Source organism: Oratosquilla oratoria, chromosome 20, assembly GCF_046742065.1.
Source record: "Oratosquilla oratoria isolate Oo_2021 chromosome 20, ASM4674206v1, whole genome shotgun sequence".
Lineage (NCBI taxonomy): Eukaryota > Metazoa > Arthropoda > Malacostraca > Stomatopoda > Squillidae > Oratosquilla > Oratosquilla oratoria.
The window spans coordinates 61,519,070-61,546,037 of NC_134796.1; the positions used below are offsets into that span (position 1 = coordinate 61,519,070).

The window sequence follows — 26,968 nt, forward strand, 5'->3', positions numbered from 1 at the left end:
TCTCCCTCTCTCTCTCGTAAGCTCCTGGTCTATGGCTGAGACACTGGTTAAGTTAATTAACGTTCTCCTTTGATAACCCGGCCCCTAAACCCGATGGCACTCTTAACTACTCCCCTATGGTTCCGATAATTTGCTCCATTGGCCTCTTTGATAAGTTAGTTAACCAAGTTCCTATCTACAATCCTATCGCCCTCTTTATCACTCTTGTAATCAGATTCTTCCTCCTCTTTGCTTTCTCTTTGTTACTCTCATGTGTGTTCTGGTGCTTGGTGTTTTCTCTCTTTGTATTTGTAATGCACATGGAACTGCCTAGTGTAGGCCTTATGGTTTCTTACTGTCTCTTTCATTTCTATGGTCTTATGTAATGTGTATTCTTTATTTCTTGAGTCAGATCTATTAATTAGTACTCTCTCTTTCTCTCTCTCCCCCTCTGTCTCCCTATCTATCTCTCATCTCTTTTAAACGCACGCACGCACGCACGCACACACACACACACATACACGTACACACATACAAATACACACACACACATATACACAAACACATACACACCCTCGTTGGCGTAGTGGTACCACGATGAACTGCTAAATCAACTATCTGAGTTCTGTTCCTACTGCACTGCAAACCGACACCCATCCCTGGTGGGCAATGAATTGTGTTTGTTAGTGTCAGTGTTAGTGTTATTGATTGTGCAAGGTGTTTATGGGCCCTGATCTCTCATCCAGGAGAGTAACAGCTATCGATCATGAATCCAGCATATGATCCATGAAAATGCTGAAAGACACACATACACACAATTGCACATATACATAAAATTACACGCTCTAGGATCCCTGAGCCAGGAGGGGACAGTATATATATGGATATGTATGTATATATATATATATATATATATATATATATATATATATATATATATTTTTTTTACCAGAATATTCTCGCTAATAACGCGGTCATTCTTCTGGTTGCATAGACACGGCGGGAATTATATTGACAGATATCCACTTCAATGTTCACACTCCCGAGAGTACACAAATATACTGTACTGTGTGTGTGTGTGTGTGTGTGTGTGTGTGTGTGTGTGTGTGTGTGTGTTTGTGTGTGTGTTTGTGCGTGTGTGTGTGTGTTTGTGTGTGAGGAGAGATATATAGAGAAATATCCAGTGTGTTGCTGAAGCACTTATTCTCTTACGTTTCGACAGTATTCAGAGTATAATACAGGCAAGTTTTCAGACAACTTATCTACACCACTCCTAAACTATGGGTCTCTCCTGACATCATATATATATATATATATATATATATATATATATATATATATATATTCTCGTATATGTACACAAGTACACACACACATATATATGCACATAGCGTAGTTGGTTGGTTAGGCCTACTACGGCATTTGTCAAGTGATCGCTGAGTTCGAGTCCTCGGCAGTACCGCATTTCAATTTTTGCATGTGGCCCCATTGGGTCTCCTGATGTTGATGGCTTAGAATTAAAGTGCATTGTGATTGTTGAAATGTATATATATATATATATATATATACATATATATATATATATATATATATATATATATATATATATATATATATATATATACATACATACATATACCAAGGCTTTTTTCCCCCTTACCAGGGGGGTACCCAAAAAGGACAAAGCACAAAAACATTCCCACCCATCTCATCCCCGAAAACACTCCACACCCCTCCACCCTCCCTCCCATCTTAGCACCTCCTAGATGACGGGTCATCCCTGCACCCTGTCCACTGCCCTGGGTCAGAAGCAGTGTCGCAGGATATATATATATATACTGTATGTGTGTGTGTACGTGGTTGTTATACATCTGATTGTTCTTGCATCTATGATCTTGCTAGTCCTTCCGAATTTTCTAAATGGAGACTTTTGCTGAGTTACATTGAGAATGAAGCAAAAAACATCACGGGATTAGCAAAGTATTGTTACATCACCTCCTCCTCCTCCGAATTGTTATTCTTGTCTTCCTCCTCCTCTTTCTACTCCTCATTAATTTTCTTCTCCTCTTCCTCCTCTTTCTATTCTTCTTCCTCCTCCTCCTATTCTTCCTCCTCTTTCTACTCTTCCTCCTCCTCCTCCTCCTACTACTACTACTCTTCCTCTTTATTCTTCTCTTCTTCCTCCTCCTCTAATTACTTCTCTTCCTCTTCCTCTGCTGCTCCTCCTCCCTTTCTTCTCTTCCTCTTCCTCCTCCACCTATTCTTCCTTTTTCTATTCTTCATTCCCTCCTCCTCCTCTTCATACTCCTCCTTCTCGTCCTTTTTCTTCCCTCTTCCTTCTCTTCCTCCTCCTACTCCTCCTCCTCCTTCTCCTCTACCTCCTCCCTTTCTTTCTCTTCCTCCTCCCCTGTTGTTCGGTGTCCATTTATCTTTCCTTTCATAAACACATCACAACGCCCCTCTTGATACTTGTTCACTTCATCCCTCCCCTCCCCTCCCTTCGGTGGACGCCCTCCCTCTTCATTCCCGCCCTTTCCACTCCAGATCCCTCTCGTATTGTATCCTTCTCTTTGTAGACCTCACCCCTCTCCTCTTTGTAGACCCCCCTCCTCTTCTTTGTAGACCTCCCTCTTCCCTTTCTCCTCTTTGTAGACCTCCCTCCTCCCCCTCTCCTCTTTTTGTAGACCTCCCTCCACCCCCTCTCCTCTTTGTAGACCTCACCCCTCTCCTCTTTGTAGACCCCCTCCTCTTCTTTGTAGACCTCCCTCTTCCCTTTCTCCTCTTTGTAGACCTCCCTCCTCCCCCTCTCCTCTTTTTGTAGACCTCCCTCCACCACCTCTCCTCTTTGTAGACCTCCCTCCCTCCTCTTTTTGTAGGCCTCCCTCCTCCACTCTTCTTTGTAGACCTCCCTCATCCTCCTTTCCTCTTTTTGGAGACCTTCTTCCTCCCCCTCTCCATTTTGTAAATCTCCCTCCTCCCCCTCTCCTCTTTTTGTAGACCTCCCTCCTCCCCCTCCTCTTCTTTATAGACTTCCCTCCTCCCCGTCCCCCTTTTGTAGGCCTCCCTCTACCTCCTCCTCCTCTTTGTAGACTCCACTCTTCCCTACCTCCTCTATGTAGACCTCACTTCTCTCCCTCTTTGTAGAGCTCCCTCCTCCCCCTCTTCCCCTCTGTAGACCTCCCTCTTCCTCCTCTTTGTAGACTTCCCTTCACCCGCACCTCCTCTTTGTAGGACCCCCTCCTCTTTATAGATCTCCCTTCACCCGCTCTTCCTCTTTGTAATCCTCCCTTCACCCCGTGCTCCCTTCTTTGTAGACCTACCTTTTCCTCCCCTCCTCCTCTTTGTAGGCCCCCCCCTCCATCATTCTCTTTCCTTCTTCCTCCTAACCTCCAAATCACTCATTTTCAAAACGTTTGAATTAGCGAAGGATTCTTTAAGTATCTTCATTGGCACTAGAGAAAGGATGAAAAATAATAATATATAAAGGGAAAAATAATAAAGAAAGAAAAGCATATAAACACACACACACACACACACACACACACACACACACACACAAATATATATATATATATATATATATATATATATATATATATATATATATATGTATGTATATGTGTGTATGTTTGTATGTATAGACATGTGGATAGGTGTGTATACTTTTCTGTAGATTATATTCTTATCTCTACATACAAAAGACCTACGATTCAGTAAACACACACAAACTCACACGTACACTCACCACACACACATAAAGAATATTGATGTCGATATGGGCGACCCTGGAAAGGTTTTCATTTCTTAATCGACATGGCTTTTGTCGTTCAAAAAAAAAATAAAAAAAATAAAAAAAATAATCAACGTCGAGAATCTAGACAATGAAAAAATGTCTAGAAAGTTTACATTCATGTCTAGAAACTTCTAGTTATGGGAAGGTAAGTATAGACTTACTATCCCAATACACATGCCAAACAAAATATATTCTAACTGAAAAAAATAATAACAATAACGATAATGATAAATATAATAAAGACAAAATCAATTTAGTTTATTTGTTTAAATGGTTTTTGTCATGTATTCTGTCTGTCACCAAACAACTTTATTCAGCAAAAGAAGTCCTCCACAGGCAGGAGAGGGTCCGAAGAATCAGGGGTAAGAAAACAATTAAGAAGTTCAGAGTTCAAGTGGAACCCGCACCCCCTAACTAAAAAAAAAAAAAAAAAAAAAAAAAAAAAAAAAAAAAAAAAAAAAAAAAAAAAAAAAAAAAAAAAAAAAAAAAAAAAAAAAAAAAAAAAAAAAAAAAAAAAAAAAACGTGGAAAGTTTGAACAACTTCTCCACTATCGAAATGGGTCAAGAACATCTGAATAAAATCACCTGGCGACATATTGAATAAAGCGATAATTACAAGCATGGACTGCATTCTCTCGAAGGCTTCACACGTATCGATCTTTCGCCGTGCGCCGTCCACGACACGACGTCGTGCTCTCCAATAACCATGGGATTCTATGGGCCATTTCACACGTGGTCGTGAAAGCGTCCATAGACACCTATGGTGATTTGAGAGCACGACGTCGTGTCGTGGACGGCACGCAACGAAAAGTCGATACGTGTTAAACGAGCGACCTCAGCAATGAAAGTAGAAGTGATCACCATTTTTTTTTTTTTAATGAAGATCAGTTTCAAGTAATACATACTACGGGCCTCTGGTCCGTAGGGAAAAGCGAGAGAATGAGAAAGAGACAGACAGACAAACAGAGAGAGAGGGAGAGAGAAAGAGAAAGAGAGCCAAAGAGCAAGAGAGAGAGAGACAGATAGAGACAGAGACACAAAGAGAGAGAGAGAGAGAGAGAGAGAGAGACAGACAAACACACAAAAAGGGAGAGACAGAGGCAGAGACATACAGAGAGAGAGAGAGTGAGAGTGAGCAAGCGAGAGAGAGAGACCATGAACAAGCAAGAGAGAGACAGAAACAGACAAAGAGACGGAGATACTGTGTGTGTGTGTGTGTGTGTGTGTGTGTGTGTGTGTGTGTGTGTATCTGTGTGTGTGTGCTGACACCCACACGTGTGTATTCTGTACACGGCTGGATGTAGCCGAGGGCCACGAAGGGTCTCCCTTTCCGCCTCCCATAGACACAAACAACACAAAGGCCGGGACTTACACACACACAGAAACCTCCCGAGCCATTCAATAATTAAAAACCAGTGGCCTCTCGTCGCCATTACCAGAAGGAAATGGAAATATATTGGAAGAGGAGACTAAAGAGGAGAACCCAAAAACGTCAAATAAATGGATAAATAGAAACAGGCCGAAAGTGCTTTGAGGTTGATAAGTGTACTTGAGTATTGGGAAGAAGAAAATGTCGGATGAGATGTGAAGATTAGTAATTTGTGTAAGTTATACATATAAGTAAATACATATATATATATATATATATATATATATACATATATATAAACATCTTTAACAGTATATTCGGTGCCATTAATTCTTTTTTTCTTCTTTCTTATAACTTTCTATTTTTTCGCCAACTTCACTTGATACACCAACGACTTTCATCGGGCACGCGAAACCCAGAGCTCACTTTAAAAAAGATGACTAATAAATCTCCAACTTCTTTTGTATGACCATTGGTAACCGCATGCTGCGCTCAGCGACGGATTGGGGACCTTAGAGGAGGTGAAGGTAAGGGACCCATAGTCCCATATATAGGCCTTTAATCATACTCCGTTGGCACACATAAAATTTTTGTATCAAAGACTCGGCTAATATTAGCACCCACACTTAAAAAAATATCCCAACCCCCAGCCCTGCTATATGACATCTGAACCCTAATCATTACATCTCTTAACTCCTTTTCCCCCTCCTTCTCCAACTTCATTGTTCCCCTGTTTGTCATTGCGTCTGTTTGGTCTCCCGCCGTCGCCCCTTTGAGTTCATCTGACGCGCTCTTATTTCCTGTTCTCTTCGTCTTTTGATCTGTTCTTTCCTCCGTTTGCTGTCAGGACTTCCTCCCCTTCTCGTCTGTGTGAAGCTTATCAAGGCTACAAGTTCGTGTCGTGAATATGCACAAAGGCGATTAGAGGGATAGTAGCAAGCGGAGACGAAAAAAAAAAATCCAGTCTTACTAACGCTACATTGCTCGGCGCATAAATATACTGTACATGCACGCAAATGTACATAAACACACACAGATACATATAAACACGATACATACATACATGCACACAGATATATAGATAAATACATCATGCATACATACATACATGCACACAGATATATATAAACACAACGTACTGTACATACAAACATACTGTACACACAGATACATATAAACTCAACATATATACATACGTGCACACACATACATATAAGTACAACATACATACCTAGTACACACACAGATACATTTAAACACAACATAATATATGCATGCACAATAAAATATATAAATACATACATACACATACAGATACACGTAAACAAACACACACAAATACATTTGCTCACGCGGAGGAAGAGGAATAGCTCCAGGATCAAGAGAAATAACAGGAATAGGAGGAGGAGAAGTATAAGAAGGGCGAGATCATGGATCGGGAAAGGCGAGAAAGAAGTGGAACGAAAGAAATATGCACGAAATACAGTCGGTAATCAACAAAGTGAGGGATCAAGCTAAGAAAACCTGTTTATGGTCTAAGACAGGGAGGGCAGTCATGGGGGAGAGGGGGAGGGGGAGGGGGAGAGGGAGAGAGAGAGAGAGAGAGAGAGAGAGAGAGAGAGAGAGAGAGAGAGAGAGAGAGAGAGAGAGAGTTACAAGGAGGTACAAGGAATTTCACTGCCTGAAAAGGTTTTACAATTCATACCGAGGAGGTACCGTTAAAATGTTACCGGGGATTCACACCAGTATTTACACTAATGCTTGTAGCGCCTTTTCTAACCGCCTTTTGAAGTGCTCAACTGAGGAACTGTTTACCACGTCCTTTGGAAGTCTGTTCCAATTGGTACAGATTTTATAGGTCAGAAAGTCACCAACCTTGTTACAAGAGTAACGAGGGGGATTGAGTTCCCACCCATGATTGGGAATGGCATTCGCGTTCAAGCTGAAGAGATGTCGATAGTCATTGTTATCAAATCCTTGAAGTATTTTGAAAACCTCTATTAACTGTCCTTATAATCTCCTGTTTTCTGGATAAAAGAGCCCCAAATCCTTTAGACGCCTCTGGAAGACCATGTGTCAAATAGCGGGAATAAGTTTCGTTGCTCGTGCCTGAACTCGTTCTAGCCTCTGCATGTCCATCCTCAAGTTCGGCGACCAGAACAGGACGACATATTCCAGATGGGGACGAACTAGAGAATTGTAAGAAAGAGAGAAAGAGAGAGAGAGAGAGAGAGAGAGAGAGTAGATCTCACATTATGCCTATGACCCTTTTTCCTATTCTTTCCTTTACCAACCTCCTCTTACCTTTCTCCCTTCCAGCCTCATGTACTTTATTTTTTTAATGTTTCTTTTCTCCATATTTTCCTCTTAAGTTTTCTCCTTCATATCGTTCACTGAGACCCATCACATCCTCCATTTTCTCCAGACTAACTGCCTTTATAACCGTAACTCCTAACCCATGGTGTCTTTAGTGGGAACAACTATCAACAAGCTTTACCTACTCTTCCTCCTCCTACTACTACTTTTCCTCTTCCTCTTCACTCTCCTCCTACTACTCTTCCTCCTCCTCCTCCTCCTACTACTACTACTACTCTTCCTCCTCCTCCTCCTACTACTACTACTCTTCCTCCTACTACTTTTCTTCTTCCCTCTCCCCCTACTACTCTTCCTCCTCCTACTCCTTCTACTATTCCTCCTCCTCTTCTTCCTCTTATTTATTTCTCCCACTCCCCTTGCTTTCATTTTCAGATATTTTTCTCCTTTCTCTTCTTCCTCTTTCTCTTCCTGTTCTTCTTTCTTCTTCTTCTTCCTCTCCTTTTTTTCTTTATTCTCCATTTTCCTCTTTTTCTTTCATGTTAACATTCTTCCCTTTTGATTTTTTCAACCTCCTTCTCATTTACCTTTTCCATTCCTCATTCTCCTATTTTCACCTGTTCCTCTCTTCTTCTTTCTTTATTTCTCCATTTCTTTCTTAATCTCTCTTTCCTGTTTGTTTTTTATCTTTCTTCTTCCCATTTACCTTTTCCCGTTCCTCTTCTATTCCCATCTCTTCTTCCCTTTCCCTTTTCTTTATTCCCTCATTCTCCATCATTCCTCCATCTCCCTTTCTTAATTCATTCTTATTCACCTCCTTTCCCTTCCTCCGCTTCTTTTGTTTCATTCGTGTTTCCTTACTCCATTGAGTTTCCTTTTCTTCAAAACTATTTATAGTTCAACTCCGCCTGAAATTTCAGATTCCTCAGGAGTCTTCAGAAGCTTTCAGATTTTGGAAAGTTAGTGTAATACATTTTTTTTACAACCTTTATCATTTTTAGTATCACATATTTCAAATTAATTTGTCTTTATTCAGTTAAAATAAAAATCAACCCTTCCTTATTTATCTATTTATTCAATCTCATGCCATTCAAAATTTTGAGACCTTGATTTCCTTTTCTGGAAAATCAAGCACCTGGAAGAACTGCCATAATTCAACCCTTTCTATATTTTCTTTTCTCTTTTAATTTTTTTTTCTTAATCGTACCTCTTTTAAACAATTCTGTCTTTCTCTATCTTCCTTACTTTTATTCATTTGTATTTCATTCTTCTCTTTCATCGATATTCTTTTTTCTTTCCTTTTACTCGCATACTTTCTTTCCTTACATGCTGTGCCCCATTTCTTTAACCAACACCTTGTCGACCAGCCACTGCCATCACCAGTATAGCCAGCCAACGATACATCTGCCACAGCCTCCTGACTGCACCGCAGTTTCCTGCATCCACCACAGCCTCCTGCAGCCACCTCCACGCCCTCCGCCACAAACGCCTTCGACGAGATCGTCTTCTTGGTACAACTTAGGTGTTCCTGAAGGCTTCTGCTCTAGGCAAAAGACCCTTCCTCGGTCTGTTTCTGGGTTGTTTTCCGTCTTTGAGAGTCCCACTTCTCACTGTGTCCTACAAGGTGCCCCCTCCTACTCCCACCCTCCATCCCTCCTTCACTCACTCCTCTTCCAGCCTCTCTCACTCACCTACCTCACTCCCTCCTCTCCCTCCCTTCTTTCTCCTAGGCTCGGCTCTGGTACAAGATTTTTTTTTCTTCTCTTCTTTCTTCTTTAAAGAAATCCAAATTTCTTAGCCCACCCTTCTTCTCTTCCCTCCTCCCTTCTTCCCCTTCCTCCGCCCCTTCTTTCCTCCCTTCTTCACTCATTCCTCTGCCCCTTTATCTCGTTCTTCTCACTGATACACTTTTTTTTGGGGTGGGGGGGGGATATTTTCTTCCCTTCCCTCCTCTCTTCTTCCTTTCCTTCCTCCCTTCTTCCCCCTCCTCCCCTCGTCTTCCCTGCCTTCCTCACCTTCTCTCAAACTCACTCGTCCAACTCCCTTGTTTCACCTCGGCTCGACACTGGTACAAGTATTTCCTTTTTTTCTTCTTTTAAAATTCCAAATTTCAGAACCCTCTCTCTTCCACCCCTTCCTCCCTCTCTCGCTTCTTTCACTTCCCCTCTCCCCTTCTTCCCTCCTCTTCCTCACTCACTCACTCACTCCTCTCCCTCCTTTCTTTCACCCTGGCTCGACAGTGGTACAATTTTTTTCACTTTCTTCTTTAAAAATACATTTCAAAGCCTTCCCTTTCCATCCCTTCTTCCCTCCCTCGCTCCCTTTCCTTCCCTCCCTCGCTCCCTTTCCTTTCCTTTCCTCCCTCCCTTCTTCTCTTCCTCCTTCTCTCTTAACCTTCCTTCCTTCTTCACTTCTCCCTTTTCTTCCCTCCCTTCCTCCTTCCCTCCCCCCCTTTCCTTCTCTCCCTCTCCCCCTTCTTCCCTTCCTCCTTCTCTCTTAACCTTCCTTCCTCCTTCCCTTCTCCCTTTTCTTCCCTCCCTTTCCTTCCCTCCCTCTCTCCCTTCTTCTCTTCCTCCTTCTCTCTTAACCTTCCTTCCTCCTTCCCTTCTCCCTTTCCTTCCCTCCCTCTCTCCCTTCTTCTCTTCCTCCCTCCTTCTCTCTTAACCTTCCTTCCTCCTTCCCTTCTCCCTTTCCTTCCCTCCCTCTCTCCCTTCTCTCTTAACCTTCCTTCCTCCTTCCCTTCTCCCTTTCCTTCCCTCCCTCTCTCCCTTCTTCTCTTCCTCCTTCTCTCTCAACCTTCCTTCCTCCTTCCCTTCTCCCTTTCCTTCCCTCCCTACCTCCTTCACTCCCTCGCTTTCCTTCCCTCCCTCTCTCCCTTCTTCTCTCTTAATCTTCCTTCCTCCTTCCCTTCTACCTTTTCTTCCCTCCCTTCCTCCTTCTCTCCCTCCCGTTCCTTCCCTTCCTCTCTCCCTTCTTCCCTTCCTCCTTCCCTCCTCCCTTTTCTTCCCTCCCTCATCCCGTCCTTCCTCGACCTCCTTATTCTGACTGTTACACTTCTACTCTTTCTTATCTCTTTATTCATTTCTAATTATTCTATAATTTTCTTCCTCCTGTAATTTAATAAAATATCTAACTATTTCGTCTTTCCCAGTATCTGGATGATCTAGTTATTTTGACATGGTAACTCACTTATTTTATTCATTCATTTATTATCATTATTATTATCATTATCATCATCATCATCATCATCATTATTATTATTATTATTTGTAACTTTTCTCTGTGTGATATTTATCATTGCCATCTACTCAAAATTGAATTCTTCAAAAACTTCTTCCTCATCCATATCACTCAACTTTTTTCGTTCAATTCCTCTTTTTTTCATTCACGTTTCTCCTGTCCTCTGAATAATCTCGTTTCTCTTTATTTGGTTCCCAAAAATATTGCCTCTTTACTCTCTTTCATCCTCTTTCTTTATTCACATTTCTCTTGTTCTCTAGATAACCTCATTTCTCTTTATTTGGTTCCCAAAGTATTCTCTCCTTACTCTCTTTCTTCTTCTTCTTCTTTCTTCTTCCTCTTTTTTTCTCCTTTCTCTTTCTCTCTCTCTCTCTCGTTAGCGTCTGTTGTTGTATGGGTATTTCTTTCTTTACAGTGATTCCAATTTATTATTATTATTTCTAATCTTTAACCTGTGGTACAAAAAATTAACACATTTAACCTACTTTTGCAAAGATACTTTAGTAGCATCATTCCTTGCCATATCTCTCTCTCTCTCTCTCTTTAATATTTCCATTTTTTTTTTACATTTTTTCCTGCAAAAATTATTTCTATTCATCTTTAACTTCCTTAAAAGCCTAATTCTCCCTCCACGTCGACTCCCACTCCACTTAAACTCCATCCTTCCCCCTCCACATCTATGCCCTTCCACCTTCCCCTCTACCTAATCCCACACCCCCACCTCTGTCGGAGAAGAATAAAATCCCCTGACGGCAAAGGGGACCAAATGAAGAGTATCATCCAGTAGGGAAGGGATCAGATCTTTCACGTCATCCAACCCGATATCCTCCTCCTCCCACCCCCTCGGAGTACTCCTCAAGTGGCGTCGCTTCCGAAGATCTTTATTGTCGTCTTCCTCGTCTTCTCCCTTCCCCTCGTCTCTTGTATCCATGTCTCCTTTTTCTCCTTCTTCCTCTTCTTCTTCTTCTTCTTCCTCTTCTTCTTCCTCCTCCTCTTTTTTTCTTCTTCTTCATCTTCTTCTTCTTCTTCCTCTTCTTTTTCTTCTTCCTCTTCTTCTTCCTCTTGTTCTTCTTCCTCCTCCTCTTTTCTTCTTCTTCCTCCTATTCTTTTTATTTTTCTTCTTCCTCCTCTTCTTCTTCTCCTTATTCCTCTTCCCTTTCTTTTTATTTTCTTCTTCTTTTCCTTCCTCTTTTTTTTACCCTTCATTTTCCTTATTTTTCCTCGTCTTGTTTTTCTTCTTCTTCTCCTTCTTCTTTTCCTTTCCCTTTTTCTCCTTTTTATCCTTCTTTTTCCCCCTCTTCCTCTCCTTCTTCATCTTCTTCTTTTTCTTCTCATTCTGCTTCTCCTTCTTCTTCTTCATCTTCTTCTTTCTCCCCTTCTTATTTTTCTTCTTTCTTTTCGTCTTTTCCTCCTCTTCTATTTCTCTTCTTTCTTCCTCTTCCTCTTCTTCCATGTCTTCCATGTTCGTCTCCGCCATTACGTGCAAGGAAGATACCTTGCCACACTCTTCTCCAACATTGTGTTCGACACTTCAATCAGTAACACCGCCACCACCATCATCATTGTCATCATCATCATCAACATCGTCATCTTCACCACCATCACCACCACCACCACCATCATCATTGTCATCATCAACATCGTCATCTTTTCCACCATCACCACCACCACCACCACCATCATAATCATAGTTGTCATCATCAACATCGTCATATTCACCACCATCATCATCATTACCATCATCGTCGTCATTATCATCAACATTACCACCACCACCATCATCATTATCATCATCGTTATCAACATCGTCATCACCACCACCATCATTATCATCATCATCATTACCATCATCGCTGTCATTATCATCACCATCATCATCATAATTATCGTCATCACCGCCAATATATTTACTTTCCTTTCCTCTCCTTTACCAAGTCATCACACCTCATGACGTTACACACGTCATCACCTCCTTCATCTCTTCTTTCTTGGTTTTCTTCTATTTTCTCTTCTTCATCTACTATTTCTTCCTCTTTCTTATTATTTGTCGTCCTCGTGGTTTTTCTTCTTCATATTCTTCGTTTTCTTTTAGTTCTTCTTCATCTAAGTCTTTTTCCTCGTCTCTTATTTCCTCTTTCTTTACTTCTTTCTACCTCGTCCTCTTCTACTTCTTTCGTTTGTTCTTCGGCGCGAGATTGTTTACAATGATACAAGTGCTTGCTGGCAAGCTCAATAATAAATAATGTAATAATAATAATATTAATGATAGAATAATATTCAAATAATAATAAATAGTAATAATAAATATTTTGTTCTTTATTTCCGTCATCATTACCTTCTTCCTCCTCTTTTCTTTTCTTTTCTTACTTCCTATTCTTCCTTCTCTCTTTCCCCTACCATTTGCCTTTTCTTCAGTTTTTCCTATTTTCTCTTTCTTCCCTTTCTTAGACTTCCTCTTCTTCTTTCCCCTGTTTTTCCTATTTCTTACATTTCTCTACAATTTTATTCCTATTTCCTCCCTCTTCTTCTTCTTCCTTTTTGTTATCATAGTTTCCTTCTTCTTTCTTCTCTTTTTCCTTCTTCTGCCATTTCCTCTTTATTCTTTCTCTTCCTCTTCGTATTTTGTTCCTTTTCCAACCATTTTCGTTCATAAATACACTTCCCCGGCCATGTCTGGAGCCATTTGTTATGTCTTCCCTTCTTCCTCCCGTTATTCTACATTCCTGTTTTTCTTGTTCGCTCTCTTCTTTCTCTTTCTCTCTTGCTTCCTCTCCCTAAACTCTATTTCTGTCATTTTCCTAAAAAAAAAAAAAAAAAAAAAAAAAAAAAAAAAATATATATATATATATATATATATATATATATATATATATATATATTAAATAAATAAATATATATATATATATATATATATATTAATCATCTCTAAATTTTGGAAATCTTCAATTCTGGTGAAGATCGACGGGATGGCGGTTCGAGTCCTGACGCTGGCGAAGTTGAACCAAGGTTCTACGCTATAAAGTCCTTTGTAAGGGGCACTATTCTAGCCTCCTGATACGGGTGTGTGTGACGCTAAAGCATATTATCATTATATATATATATATATATATATATATGGATATGTATGTACGTAAACACGTATAAAATAGGATGTACAATTAAGAAGATAAGGAAAAGAGTTAGTGATAGTTTGTATAATGCCTATGAAGACAGACATGGGTGATGAGCAGTGACCACCTACAACACCAGATCGACCATAGAGGAAGCCAGAGACGAAAGAGAAGAGAGATGAGAGAAGAGAGAAGGAAACATATGAAGGTAGTTTGGAGATGAAAGACTTGTACCAGAAGGCCAAAGCCCTTTGATGCGCCTTGCGCAACAGCAAAGGTCTTCCCAAAGTTGTCTACAGGGTTTGCCAGTATGGCTTACATCTATTGGTCTCCCATCCACGTTTGTGTTCCCGTAAACATACAAAGCGGAACCTTGAAGCCTCACGACGAGGGCCCAATATGCTAACTCATGGACTATAAAACTACCCAATGCACCTCATTACTATTGAAGTCTTCGATTCTTCCTTTCCACATTACCCGTTTAGAAACGCCTCATTCTGAAGAAGTGGAACATAGGAACCTTAGGATATGGGTCCGGTATGCTAACTCCTGGGGCCAAATTTATAAAAGATCCTAAACCCTAAGTCTAGACATAAATCTTCAAAATGGTGGAGATTTTACCTAATTCAGCTGTCCATAATGTCGAGGTTATGTCTAGACATAAACATTTAGGTCGCCGGCATAGGGGTTTAGGTAAAACCTCCGCCATTAGGGTTAGGATCTTTCATAAATTCAGCCCCTGAACTATAAGACTACCCAATGTACCTCGTTACCATTGAAGTCTTCGATACTTTCTTTCCACAGCATCCATTTAGAAGCGCCTCATTAAAGAAAACCATGAAAAACAAATCACAGGAGTGGGTCTCATGAGGTTTTTTCATCATGCCAATAGCAAGAACTTTTTTCCCTCTTATCATTAGCGTCAATATTGTATAGGAAAGGAAGTCCTTGACATTTCTTTTGCGCAAAGTCTTTATATAATTTCATTCTCCTATAAAACATCCCCCCACGCTTTTCTTCTTCTTGCCTATTTGTCCTTCTCTTCGGCTTGTTATTTCCCTCGTGTTGCTTATTGCCAATTTCCCCTTCTCTTTCCCCTTCTCCTCCTCATAATCTTGACAAACTTTCTAGCAATCATCTACCTCGTTTTCCATCCTTCATATTTCCATTTCCTTACTCCTCTTCCTCTTCTTTCTTCGCTCTCAACTCGTGTTTATATTCCCCGTATAGAGTATTGACCTCATAAGGTTTATGCAGGTAACAGTTACAACCCCTGCGGATCAGAGTCACGCAGTACGCGTTTATAATTAGAAACTTATTCCTAATCAAAGAAGAATACGAATAACTTTGAACTTCTAGTATCTCGCCTTATATCCTCTTCTCTTTATCTTTCTTTCATCATCTTTATGTGTCCGCCTCTTCGGTGTGATATTGTCTGGATAGAAACGCTGGTTATCAATGACAAAATAAAATCTTCTCTTTTTCTTCCTTTTGCTCCTGCTCCATTTCCTCCTTTTTCTCTTTCTCTCCCCAATCCTTCTCCCCTCTCGTCTTTAATTTTCTACTTTCTCCTCTCCTTTTTTTTCTTTCCATTCCTCTCTTATCTTTCTTTTCATCCTCTTTCTTCTCCCCATCCTCTCCTATACACTCTTCCTCTTCCTCCTCTTCTTCCTGATCCTCATCCCACTCTACATTATTTCTCTCTTCTATCTTTTCATTCATCCTCCTCTTCCTCCTGATCCTCATCCTACCCTCCATTATATATCTCTTCTCCTACCCTTTCGTTCATCCTCCTCTTTTTCCTAATTCCCACCCTTTTCTACATTTTTTCAGTCTTCTTCTATCCTTTCGTTCTTCCTCCTCTTCTTCTTCCTACTTCTCCTCTTCCTTCTCTTCTTCCTAATCCTCATCTTACCCTCCATTTTTCCTTTCTTCTACCTTTCGCTTATCCTCATCTTCCTCCTCCTCTTCCTCTTCCTCTTCTTCCAAATCCTCTTCCTACCCTACATTTGTTTCATTCTTCGCCTATCCTTTCGTTCATTCTCCTCTTCTTCCTCCTCTTCTTCCTCCTCTTCTTCCTCCTCCGCCTCCTCCTCCTCCCCTTCCTCTTCCTCCTTCTCCTCCTCCTCCAGCCCTCTCATAGGTTCTTCCTGCTTCACGATCCTCTTTAACAGGGCCCATGTGTCAATATTCTTCCCTTTTTCTGACTTTTTCTCTCACTCCTTCTTCCCATTTTCTCTCGCCATTAATTGCACTAGGAGAAGAGGAGGAGGAGCAGGAGGAGGAGGAGGAGGAGGAGGAAGAGGAGGAGGAGGAGGAGGGGGGAAAGGAGGTGGGGGAGATGGAATGAAAGAACCGGTAGAGTTTGAGGCGACGGGAAGCAAGAGGAGAAGCGGGGAAAAGGTTCAAAATACATGACACCAAATGGTGGAGGTGGTAAAGATGGTGATGATGGTGCTGGTAATGCCGATGTTGATAATAATGATGACACCAGTGACAATGGTGATACTGGTAGTGGCGATGAAGGATGTGGTGATGATAGTGGTGATGGTGGTAGTAATTATATCCTTAAAATAAACATAATAATTTCTTTGAATATACATATATGTATATATATATATATATATATATATATATATATATATATATATGTATGATACATATATATACATATATATGTATATATATATATAATAAATCAAATGAAAATGAATAAATTCATTAATCAAATAAATAAACAAATCAAATCAAATAAAAGAATAGATAAATCAATTAAATTAAATGGAATAAAAATAAATATATAATAAATTTAAATAATATATATATATATATATATATATATATATATATATATATATATATATACACACACACACACACACAAAAAGACATTAACCCATTTCGTACAAGGGGTGCCATTTATCCTTTGAACACCTGTTGGCACCAAACGATTTCAACCATCTCGTGGCGCCCCCTTCAACCCCTTCCCTCCCTTCGGAGCGAAGGTGGTTCGGAAGTTAGCCTTGCAGGGAGTGTGAGCTGAAGAGGAGGAGGAGGAGGAGGAGGAGGAGGAGGAGGAGGAGGAGGAGGAGGAGGAGGAGGAAGGCGGTTGGTCTTGACAGCCCTGCGAAGACAAGGGAGACGAGGGGGGAGGGGGGGAGGGGGAGAGGGGTGGTAGGGAGAGGGAAGGAAGTGGGATGGGGGAAGGGGAGGAGAGGAGTGGGAGAGGGGAGTGAGATGGGAGGGAGAAAGGGAAGAGGATGAGAGGAGTGGCAGAGGGGAGTGAGATGGGAAGTAGAAAGGGAAGAGGAGGAGAGGGAGACGAGAAGGAAATGGGGAGGGAATGGGGAGGGAATAGGGATCATTCATAACCAGTGCTTCTCTACCTGGGGACAATATCGCGCGAGGCGAGGAGGGAGAGGGGACAGAGAGGGGAGGGAGAGGGGAGGGAAAGAGGGGAGAGATAGAAGAGAGAGGAGGGATAAATGTCAGAAGGGGGGAGGAGGGGAGGGAGAGGGGAGAGAGAGGATAGGAAGAGGGGACAGAGAGGTGAGGAAGAGGGGAGGGAGCGGAGAGGGAAAAAGGGGAGAGATAGGAGAGAGAGGGGGGATAAAGGTGAGAGAAGGAGGGAGAGGGGAGAGAGAGGGGAGGAAGAGGGGAGGGAGAGGGGAAGGAGAGGTAGAAGGGAGGGGGAGGGGAAGGGAGGGGGAGGGGAAGGGAGGGAAAGTTATGGGGAAAGACACGAGTAAAAAGATTCAGGTAGAGTTAAAGCAAGAGGAAAAGAAGAAGAAGAAGAAGAATAAACAGGAGAAGGAGAAGAAACAGAAGAAAAAGAAATTGAGGAAGAAAAAGAAATAGAGGAAGAAGAAGGAGAATAGAAGAAGAAGAAGATGAAGAAGAAGAAGAAACGGAAGAAGGAGAATAGAAGAAGATGAAGAAGAAGAAACGAAGGAGAATAGAAAAAGAAGATGAAGAAGAAGAAGAAACGGAAGAAGGAGAAGGAAAAGTAGAAGAAGAAATAGAAGGAGAAGGAAAAGTAGAGGAAGAAGAAGAAGAAGAAGAAGAAGAAGAAGAAGAAAAAGAAACAGAAGAGGTACAAGAAGGAAAAGTAGAGGAATAAGAAGAAGAAGAAAAAGAAGGAGAAGGAAAAGTAGAGGAAGAAGAAGAAGAAAAAGAAGGAGAATCTGGAATATGAGTAACTGAAGGAAGCTCAAAAGAAGAACAAAAGAACAGAAGTGAAAAAATAAGTGAATGAATGAATAAGTAAATTAATAAATAAACAAATAAATATATAAATTGATATAAAACAAACACCTCAAAATATCGAAGAAAGAAAGGAAAATATGATGTTGAAGAGAGAAAAAGAGGACAATTAAAATGTAGAGAGAGAGAGAGAAAGAGAGAGAGCGAGAGAGAGAGAGAGACAGAGAGAGAGGAGGGAGGGAGGGAGAGAGGGAGGGACAGAGAACGAGAGAGACAGAGAGAGAGAGAAGGTAGAGAACTAAAGAGAAATCGAAAAAAGAGAAAAAAAAAACACAGTGACTCAAATATAAGAAATAAAAAGTCAAAACAGAAAACGGAGACAAATAGAAAAAAATACAAAATATGCAGGAAAGAAGAAGGCAAGAAAAGGATGAATAAAAAAAAACAGAAAACAGAGAGCAAAAGGAGGAAGAGGGAGATGGGACACAATTGAATAATGGTCAGTAAATACAAACAAAGGCGAAACAAAGAAAATCGGAGAAACAAACATGTAAAGTGTTACTGCAAAAAAAAAAAAAAAACAAAAAAAAAAAAAAAAAAAAAAAAAAAAAAAAAAAAAAAAAAAAAAAAAAAAAAAAAAAAAAAAAAAAAAAAAAAGGGGGAAACCGGAAAGGTAGAGAGGAACTGGAAGGAAAGGAAAGATTTCTGAGCCGATAGACCAACAGCTGGAAGTGGTCCGGATGGACCAGTGAATGAGCCATAGACCACACCTAGTGAAGCAGTGGACCATGGAAATAAGAATAAATAAATAGAAAAATAAGAAGCAAATAGGTGAACATTATAAGAAAATAGATAAGGTAAAAGTTAAATAAGTAGATACCTAAGAAAATAAATAAATAAAATAAATAATAATAAAAAGCAAGTAGTAAGTTAAAAAGGTATTGATAAATATCCTAATATACATACATATATATATATATATATATATATATATGTATATATATATACTTATATATACACACACACACACACACACATATATATATATATATATATATATATATATATCATATACTCGTATAAATAACCATTGTAATCGAATTACGCGGCACAAGCAATAGCAGGGTTAGATATAATACCCAATAATACGCTACGATTGCGTATTCTTTTCGTACCTCTACCCAAGTGAAAACAAAATGTGATATAAACTGTTTCTGACTGGTTTACTCTTTTCTATTCGTAGTTAAGCCCGAGCTGAAGCCGTTTGAAATCGCGCGAATGAAGAGAAAAAGAGAGAACGGAGGTGGGAAGAAGAGAGAGAAGGACGTGTTGCGCGGGGAGGAAATGTGCTCTTTTATTTTTTCTTGTTTTTTTTTTAGTATGCGTGAGCGAGAGAGAGAAAGAGAGAGAGAGAGAGGGAGAGAGAGGGAAAAGCTCGGGCTATAGATAAATTGACCTGAAAAGGTGCGCCGTGGTTTACGGAGTACGAAATATAGAGGGTCCGAAATATCAAAGTTGAAAGAATTGTGGCTTCAGTATTGCAACTCGCTCTGCTGATGAAGAGGAAAATGAAAAAGTCGGCAAAATTGCCAAACGGGAAGGTGGGCTGGCGGAACTACTAGCCAGGGACACCATAGCAATGTATATACATGTAGATGCATTCCGTGTAAAAGGATTCAAAAATCATTACTAAAATAATAACAACAATAATGATAATGATAATAATAATGATAATAATAATAATAATAAAATTAATAAATAAAGTAAAATAGAATAAATAAATAAATCAAAAAACAAATTCTACTCTGCACTACCTCGATCACATGTTACAACGTCAACACCAACTTTTTTTATCTACTCTACTGATCTATTACTATTATCATAATTATTAATTATTATTATTATTTTCATCATTATTATCATTATCATTATTATTATCAATATTATTTTTTATTACTATTATCATCATCATCTTCACTATAATTATCATTATTATCACTATCATTATTGCTATTTCTTTTTCTTAATATATGGCACTTAAGAAAATACAATATCTTGGAAATCAATTAGCTTCTACAATTTGTAGAAATATGGTTTACAGAAAGGACAATATTCCAACAGTCTAGGTAAATCTGTTCCTAATTGACTATCAAGGTTCTAAACCCAAATAATAAAATTTATAATCAAATAGATAAACAACTGAATAAGTATGTATATACAAACTCATCAAGAGTTTAAAAATATTTTAACCAATTACTAACGGTATATTATATTGCTATTACTTAGTATATACAAAAATAAAGAATAACAAATATATAAATAAAAAATAAATGACCTAATGAACAAATAGATTAACGAATAACTATATATTCATCAACTTCATAATGTTAAACATTATATATACTTATATATATATATATACTTATATATATATATATATATATATATATATATATATATATATAAATAAAGAGAGAGAGAGACATCCGAACTTTGGTATGTGCGACTACTTACCACAAAGCAACAACGTTACCACTGTACCAAATTTGCCCATATAAAAGGAACGATCTTATATATATATATATATATATATATATATATATATATATATATATATATATATATATATACATATATATTTGTTTAATTGTATATACACCTGACTTTAATCCCACTACTGCAAGATTTTTTTTTCAACTCTCCCTTCCCTCCAGAACGACACCCTTCCTTCCCTTCCTCTTCCCCTCCACACTCCACTCCTCTTCCTCTCCACACTCCACTTGCTGCTAAATCCAGCGCTCCACCCTGGCCCTCCACTTTTGGGTCCATGCAATGTTGCTTCCTCCATCATTCTCCCGTCCCCCTCCCTCTCTCCCACCCTCCCGTCCTCTCTCTGCCTCCATCAAGCGCTCTCTGCTCTGCAGTGTTTCCCACGGCGTGATGCAACATTTTGTCGGTTGAAGATTTTCCGTACTAATAAATCGCTCTCCGGTTCAGTCCATTGAACCTTTACCTCGACCACAACTCACTCCTTTAGCCTCACTGCCGTCAGGTGATTTTATTCAGTTTGTGGAGACTCCCAATGGGAAGATTCTGAGGTTTGTGTTGGTTGATACTGTCTGAAGTAAGACTGTGGGTTCTTCGTCGTGATTATTATTTACAAATGTGCCACTACATTTTGTCCAAGTGATATATATATATATATATATATATATATATATATATATATATATATATATATATATATATATATATATTATTGATCTTTCGTTCCATCCAAACAGGAGTGAGTGTTGAGTGAATAAGGGAGGGAGGGAGAAAAATGAGAGAAGGGAGTGAGGAAACGAGAGAGCAAGGAAGGGAGAAAGAGAGGAACCGAGGGGGAATGGAGGGAGAGAGGAAGGGAGAGAATGAGGGAAGAAGGAAGAAAGGAAGAAATTCAGAGGCAGAAGGAAAGGGGGAGATAGGGAGGTACGGAGAAAGAGAGAGAGAGAGGGAGAGAGAGAGAGAGAGAGAGAGAGAGAGAGAGAGAGAGAGAGAGAGAGAGAGAGAGAGAGAGAAAGAGGGGGAAGAGAGGAGGGGAGTGAGAAAGGGAGTGAGAGAGGGAGGTAAGGAGGGAGAAAGAAAGGGATGGGGAGAGGAAATGTGATAAGTGAAGGAGAGAGGAAATGTGATAGAGGGAGATATATAGGTACGGAGATAGGGAGATAGGGAGTGAGAGGGTGAGGGAAAGAGAGAGGGGGAGCGAGGGAGGGAGTGAGGGAAAGGAGGAAGAAGAGGAATTAAAGGAGACAGAAATAGAAAGAGAGAAAGCACGAGAACCAAGAGAAGGAGAGAAGGAGAGAAGAGAGGGAGAGGGAGAGAGAAGGAGAGAAGAGAGGGAGAGTGGGCAAGAGTAATAAAAAGAGAAAGTGAGAGAGAGCAAAAGGGAGAGGGTAAAGATGTAAGAGAGGATAGGAGGGAGAGAAAATAGAAAATTGATGGAAAGAAGGAGAGAGAGAAAAAGGGTAAGAGGGAAAGAAGGAGGAATGGAGAGAGGGAGTGAAGGAAAGAGAGCGAGAGAAAGAGGGAGAGAGACTGAGAGAGGGAAAAGGAAAAGAGGGGAAATAGGAGAGAGAGAGTAAGAAGAAGAGAGAGGGAGAGAGGGAAAAACAAAGGAAGAGGGGAAGACAGTGAAAGGAAGAGAAAAAGATAAGAGTGAGAGAGGAGGGAGAGAGAGAGAGAGAGAGAGAGAGAGAGAGAGAGAGAGAGAGAGAGAGAGAGAGAGAGAGAGAGAGAGAGAGAGAGAGGGAGGAAAAAAGGGAAAGACGGAGAGAGTGCGAGAGGAAAAGAGAGGGAGAGCAAGGAGGAGAGCGAAGGAGAGAGCGAGGGAGGGAGGAAAAATCCGAGCATCCTTCATCCATTGCCAGCGGATCAGATCGTCTCGTTCATCACGCCATCTAATGTATCACTCCCTTACGTCACGGACATGTGCGCCCACTAAACACGCACACGTACGTGCACACACGCGCATACACACGCACACCTACGTGCACACACGCGCACACACATCTCCACATACAAGCACACAAGCGTGGCTATTTTTCTATATACTACATTCAGATATATTAGATACACTGACAGACATACATATATATACACATACATTTGTTCATACATGCATACATACACGCACACACATTCACACATACATACATACAATGCATATATAGATATATATACACATTTGTATGTTTATATACGTTTGTAAGGGTCGAATTACCATAAGAACTTTGAGACAAATTGGCTTAATTGTTAACACAACTGGACCACCAACAGATACACACACAGACAAACGAACACACAAACTAGCTCATTACATGACAACAAACAAACCCCTGACTTCTTTATCAATAAGCATTACGCTACTCTTCATTCAGTGCGTCGATCAACTCAAATCAACTCAAACAATGCAAACGAGACCCACCGAATCCACGTCATCCATTTCTCCATCAATCCATCTACTCCCACACGGCGCGGGACTCACGTCTGTCAATTTTCATCCTCAATTAGTCTGTCGTGTTTTGATCTCAACTTCAACCCTGTCAATTCACATTTGCATAGGAAATAGCGTGGTTTCACCTTTAAGGGGTTTTCGCGTGAGCAATATTCATTGAACGTGAAGACATTGTCAATATTCCTTGTGGTGACAGCTATGACCTCTCCTGTGCTTTCAATATCGAATAAAAAATTCTAGATGTCTTTCTAGAATCTTGCTATCAACATAATACGGTCAGTATTGATAGAATAATTTTAATGTTTCAATAAATGCACGTTCAATATTGGTGTGATTACCTTAGTATTAGTTCTAATATCTTTTGATTATAGGTTTTTCCATCCTTTTGCCGCGAATGGGGTTCTCTAGGTGATTTAGATGATTTAACGACAACTAGAATAATCTAATAAATCCCTAGAATGAAGAAATAGCGTTGAGGGACGCTTTTTTTTTTTTTTTTTTTTTTTTTTTTGCGCTACATGAATAATCTGCGGTCATGGAAACAGGCTTATGATATTAACAATCTTCTCTATGCGTTGTCAGGACGTAGATTTAATTCGGAAGTGGGTAGAAACAGCTTCGACAACCGCGTAGTCAATGAATGGAATGAGCATCCTGCAGAGCCAGCGCAATGTAGTAGGTTCGAAGTTTTATAATTCATTTAGATAAGCATATGTGCAATATGCCTGACAATGGTTTGTTCCACCTGTGCATCCATTTCTTCATTCAACTACTCTTAGCATCCGACCTAATTATAGACCAAAAGGTCTCCTGTCGATCTACTCTTCCTTTGTAAACCTCTGTACTTTCGCAAGATGATTTTATTCGCGGGAAAGCTTCTCACCCTTTTTACCTTGACATACTACTCCCCCGCTTGTCCTACACTCAAAACTCACCCAATGCATGCAACTTCCTATTCCCCAACTCTCTCCACTCCCATTTTTTATTTATTTACTTTTTTGTCACTGTTAAATCTCACACAATAAGATACATCTCCCTGCTCCCCCTCTCTTTCTTCCTCCTCTCTCCCCCTCCCCCTATCTCCCAGTCCCCCACTTTCCTCCATCCCCCATTCTCCTCCTCCCCCTCTCTACCAGTCCCCACTCTCCCCCTCTCTACACCTCCCCTTCTTTTCCAATCCCCCCTCTCCCCTTCTCTACTCTTCTCCCTCTCTCCCAGTTCCTCCTCTCTACTCTTTCCCTTCTCCCCCTCTCTCCCAGTCCCCCACCCTCCCCCTCTCTCCCAGTCCACCACTCTCCCCCCTCCATTTCTTTCCCACTCCTCCTTCTCTACCCCTTCATCTGTCTCCTAGTCCCACACTCTTCCCTTCTCTCTTTCTCCCCCTCTCTTCCAATTACCCTCTCTACCTCTTCCTCTCTCTATCCCTCCCTCTCTCCCCCTTCCCACGCAACGGAAAATTCTTTACTAAGCTTTTCCCTTCCAATTCTTCTGCATTTTCTCTTCCTAATTTATTTCCTGGGCAGGAAGCTTCACATTTTGCCTCAAATATTCGCCCCCTTGGCAGAAACCGTCATATCTTCTTCCCGAAATTTCGACTTCTCCTTGTTTTCGAGAAAGATTCATTCTCAAACGGAAACTTCCTTCAAGAAAAGGAGTTTTTTTTTTTTTTTAACTTTTTGTTGTAAATTATTTGTTGAACTTTGAGTTTCGTTCACAAGAAAGCAAACGATGAACTTTTAAGAGTTTATCAAACAAATAAGATTTTTTTTGTTAAGCATTTTCTGAACTTGGAAAATTCATTCTCAAACGGAAACTTCCTATCAGTAAAGATTTTTTTCTTTCCGTTTTGAATCATTTGGTGAATTTTGAGTTTTGTTCATAAGGAAGCAAGTGTAACTTCAGTGTTTCTCAAATTAGAACTTTTCTTTCTTTTTTCGAAAAACATTATTTTATTTTTTATTATCATTATTATCTTTTTTTTTTACATTTTCATGTGAATTCTTTGTTATACTTCCAGTTATATTCATGGGGAAGCAAACATTGAACTTGTGCAGGTTCACAAAAAAAAAAAAAAATATATATATATATATATATATATATATATATATATACACACACACATATATAATAATAATAATAATAATAATAATAATAATGCTTCATTCTTCTCCACGACTCCACGAATAGTAGACCTCCTCGATTCACCATGAAGTCCTCTCACCCTGAAGAAGCCTCCCGGTGAGGCGAAAAAACTTTGAAGTTTTCGGTGTATTTCTTCAACAGTTTCACACTGTTACATCCTCAAGAATACAATTGTCGGCACACATCAGCGCATTTCGTTACACTATGGATGCTTTCGTTCATAATCTGAACCACGAAGAAAAGGAATCCGTTTATAAATTGAAGAACCTTCATTTGAAGATAGTCAAATCTATCAGCGCAGTTGACTTCAACTAAAATTGCCTTCGCGAGAACCTGTGCCCCAGAAAAAAGAAAAAAAAAAAAAAAATATATATATATATATACATATATATATATATATATATATATATATATATATATAATAATAATAATAATAATGATAATAATAAAAACCTATACCATATTTGAACAATGCTGGTGACCCACAGAGGCATCATCAACATCTTCGTTTAATATCAAAAGTACAGGAAGTTATCAATGGAAAAAACTATTGGCATGTTATTAAGACCAATGTAAAAAGTATTAGTATGTTTATCATTATCAAAAAAAGAAAGTATCAGGAGGTTGTCAATATATATATATATATATATATATATACATATATATACATATATATATACATATATATATATATATATATATATATATATATATATATATATAATATACATGATGGAAAGTCATTATCATCAATATAAAAAGTATTGGCATGTTTATCATTATTCATAAAAAAAATATCGACATATTACTATTGATAAATAATCATCAATGCAGGACTTGTTAAGAAAAAAAAATCACGCTTCTCATTCAAAAGTTTTATCAGTAGAAAAGGAAAATAAAAATAAAAATAAAGAGAAAAGATACATACAAGAGAAGACGAAGAGGAGGAAGAGAAAGAAAGAAGAAAAAGGAGGAGGAGGAGGACGAGAAAGAGGAGTGTGTGGTACGGAGCGCACGCCAGGAGGTGCTCAGTAGCTGCGGCCGAAGCCGTCACCTTTGCCTTATTATGCACTTGGAAAAGTAACAGTGCTGGGAATCTGGGAACATTGCGGGATTCGAACCCACGATTAAGCGATTGTGAGACCAGCACGCTTCCGATTCCACCATCAGAACACACACAAGGAAGTGGAGAAGAGAAAAAGAAGAAATAGAAGAAGGAAGAGGAGGAGGAGACATATGAGTAGTAGGAGGAGGAGGAGGAGGAGGAGGAGGAGGAAGACGAGGTGAAGGAGGAAACAGATGAGTAGATGAAGGAAGAAGAGGAGGAGGAGGAGAAGATGGAGAAGGAGGAAGAGGAGGAGGCTGAACAGCAGAAACAGGAGTAGGAGGAGGAGGAGAACGAGAAGAAGGCGATGCAGAAAGAGAAACTGCAGAAACAGGAGGAGGAAAGAGAGGAAGCAGAAGAGGAGGAAGAAGAGGATCAGGAGACAAGATGAGCAGGAGAACGAGATGGAGAAGTGTAAAGAGCAGGAATAGGGACAGGAGGAGGAGGTAAGAGATGAGGAACAGGAGGAGGAAGAGGAGAAAGAAGAGGAGGAGGAGGTAAGATGATGAGGAGGGGGAGATGGGGAAGGTTGAGAAGCAAGGGAAATATGAACATGGGGAAGAGGAGGAAACAGAGGAGAAAGAGGAGAAGGAGGAGGAGGAGGAGGAGGAGGAAGAAGAGGAGTAGGAAGAAGAGGAGTAGGAAGACGAGGAGGAAGAAGAGGAGGCAGAAGTAAAGAAGATTCGAAAAGCAGGAGGAGGATGACCCGGAAGTTGAG

The 26,968-nt window shown here is 39.9% G+C and overlaps 1 protein-coding gene across 4 annotated transcripts in view; it reads right to left on the reverse strand.

Moving 5' to 3' along the window:
- LOC143036592 (nephrin-like) overlaps positions 1-26,968 on the reverse strand; it is a 1,505,960-nt gene that overhangs the window by 776,339 nt on the left and 702,653 nt on the right. The gene's annotated exons all lie outside the window — the stretch shown is intronic.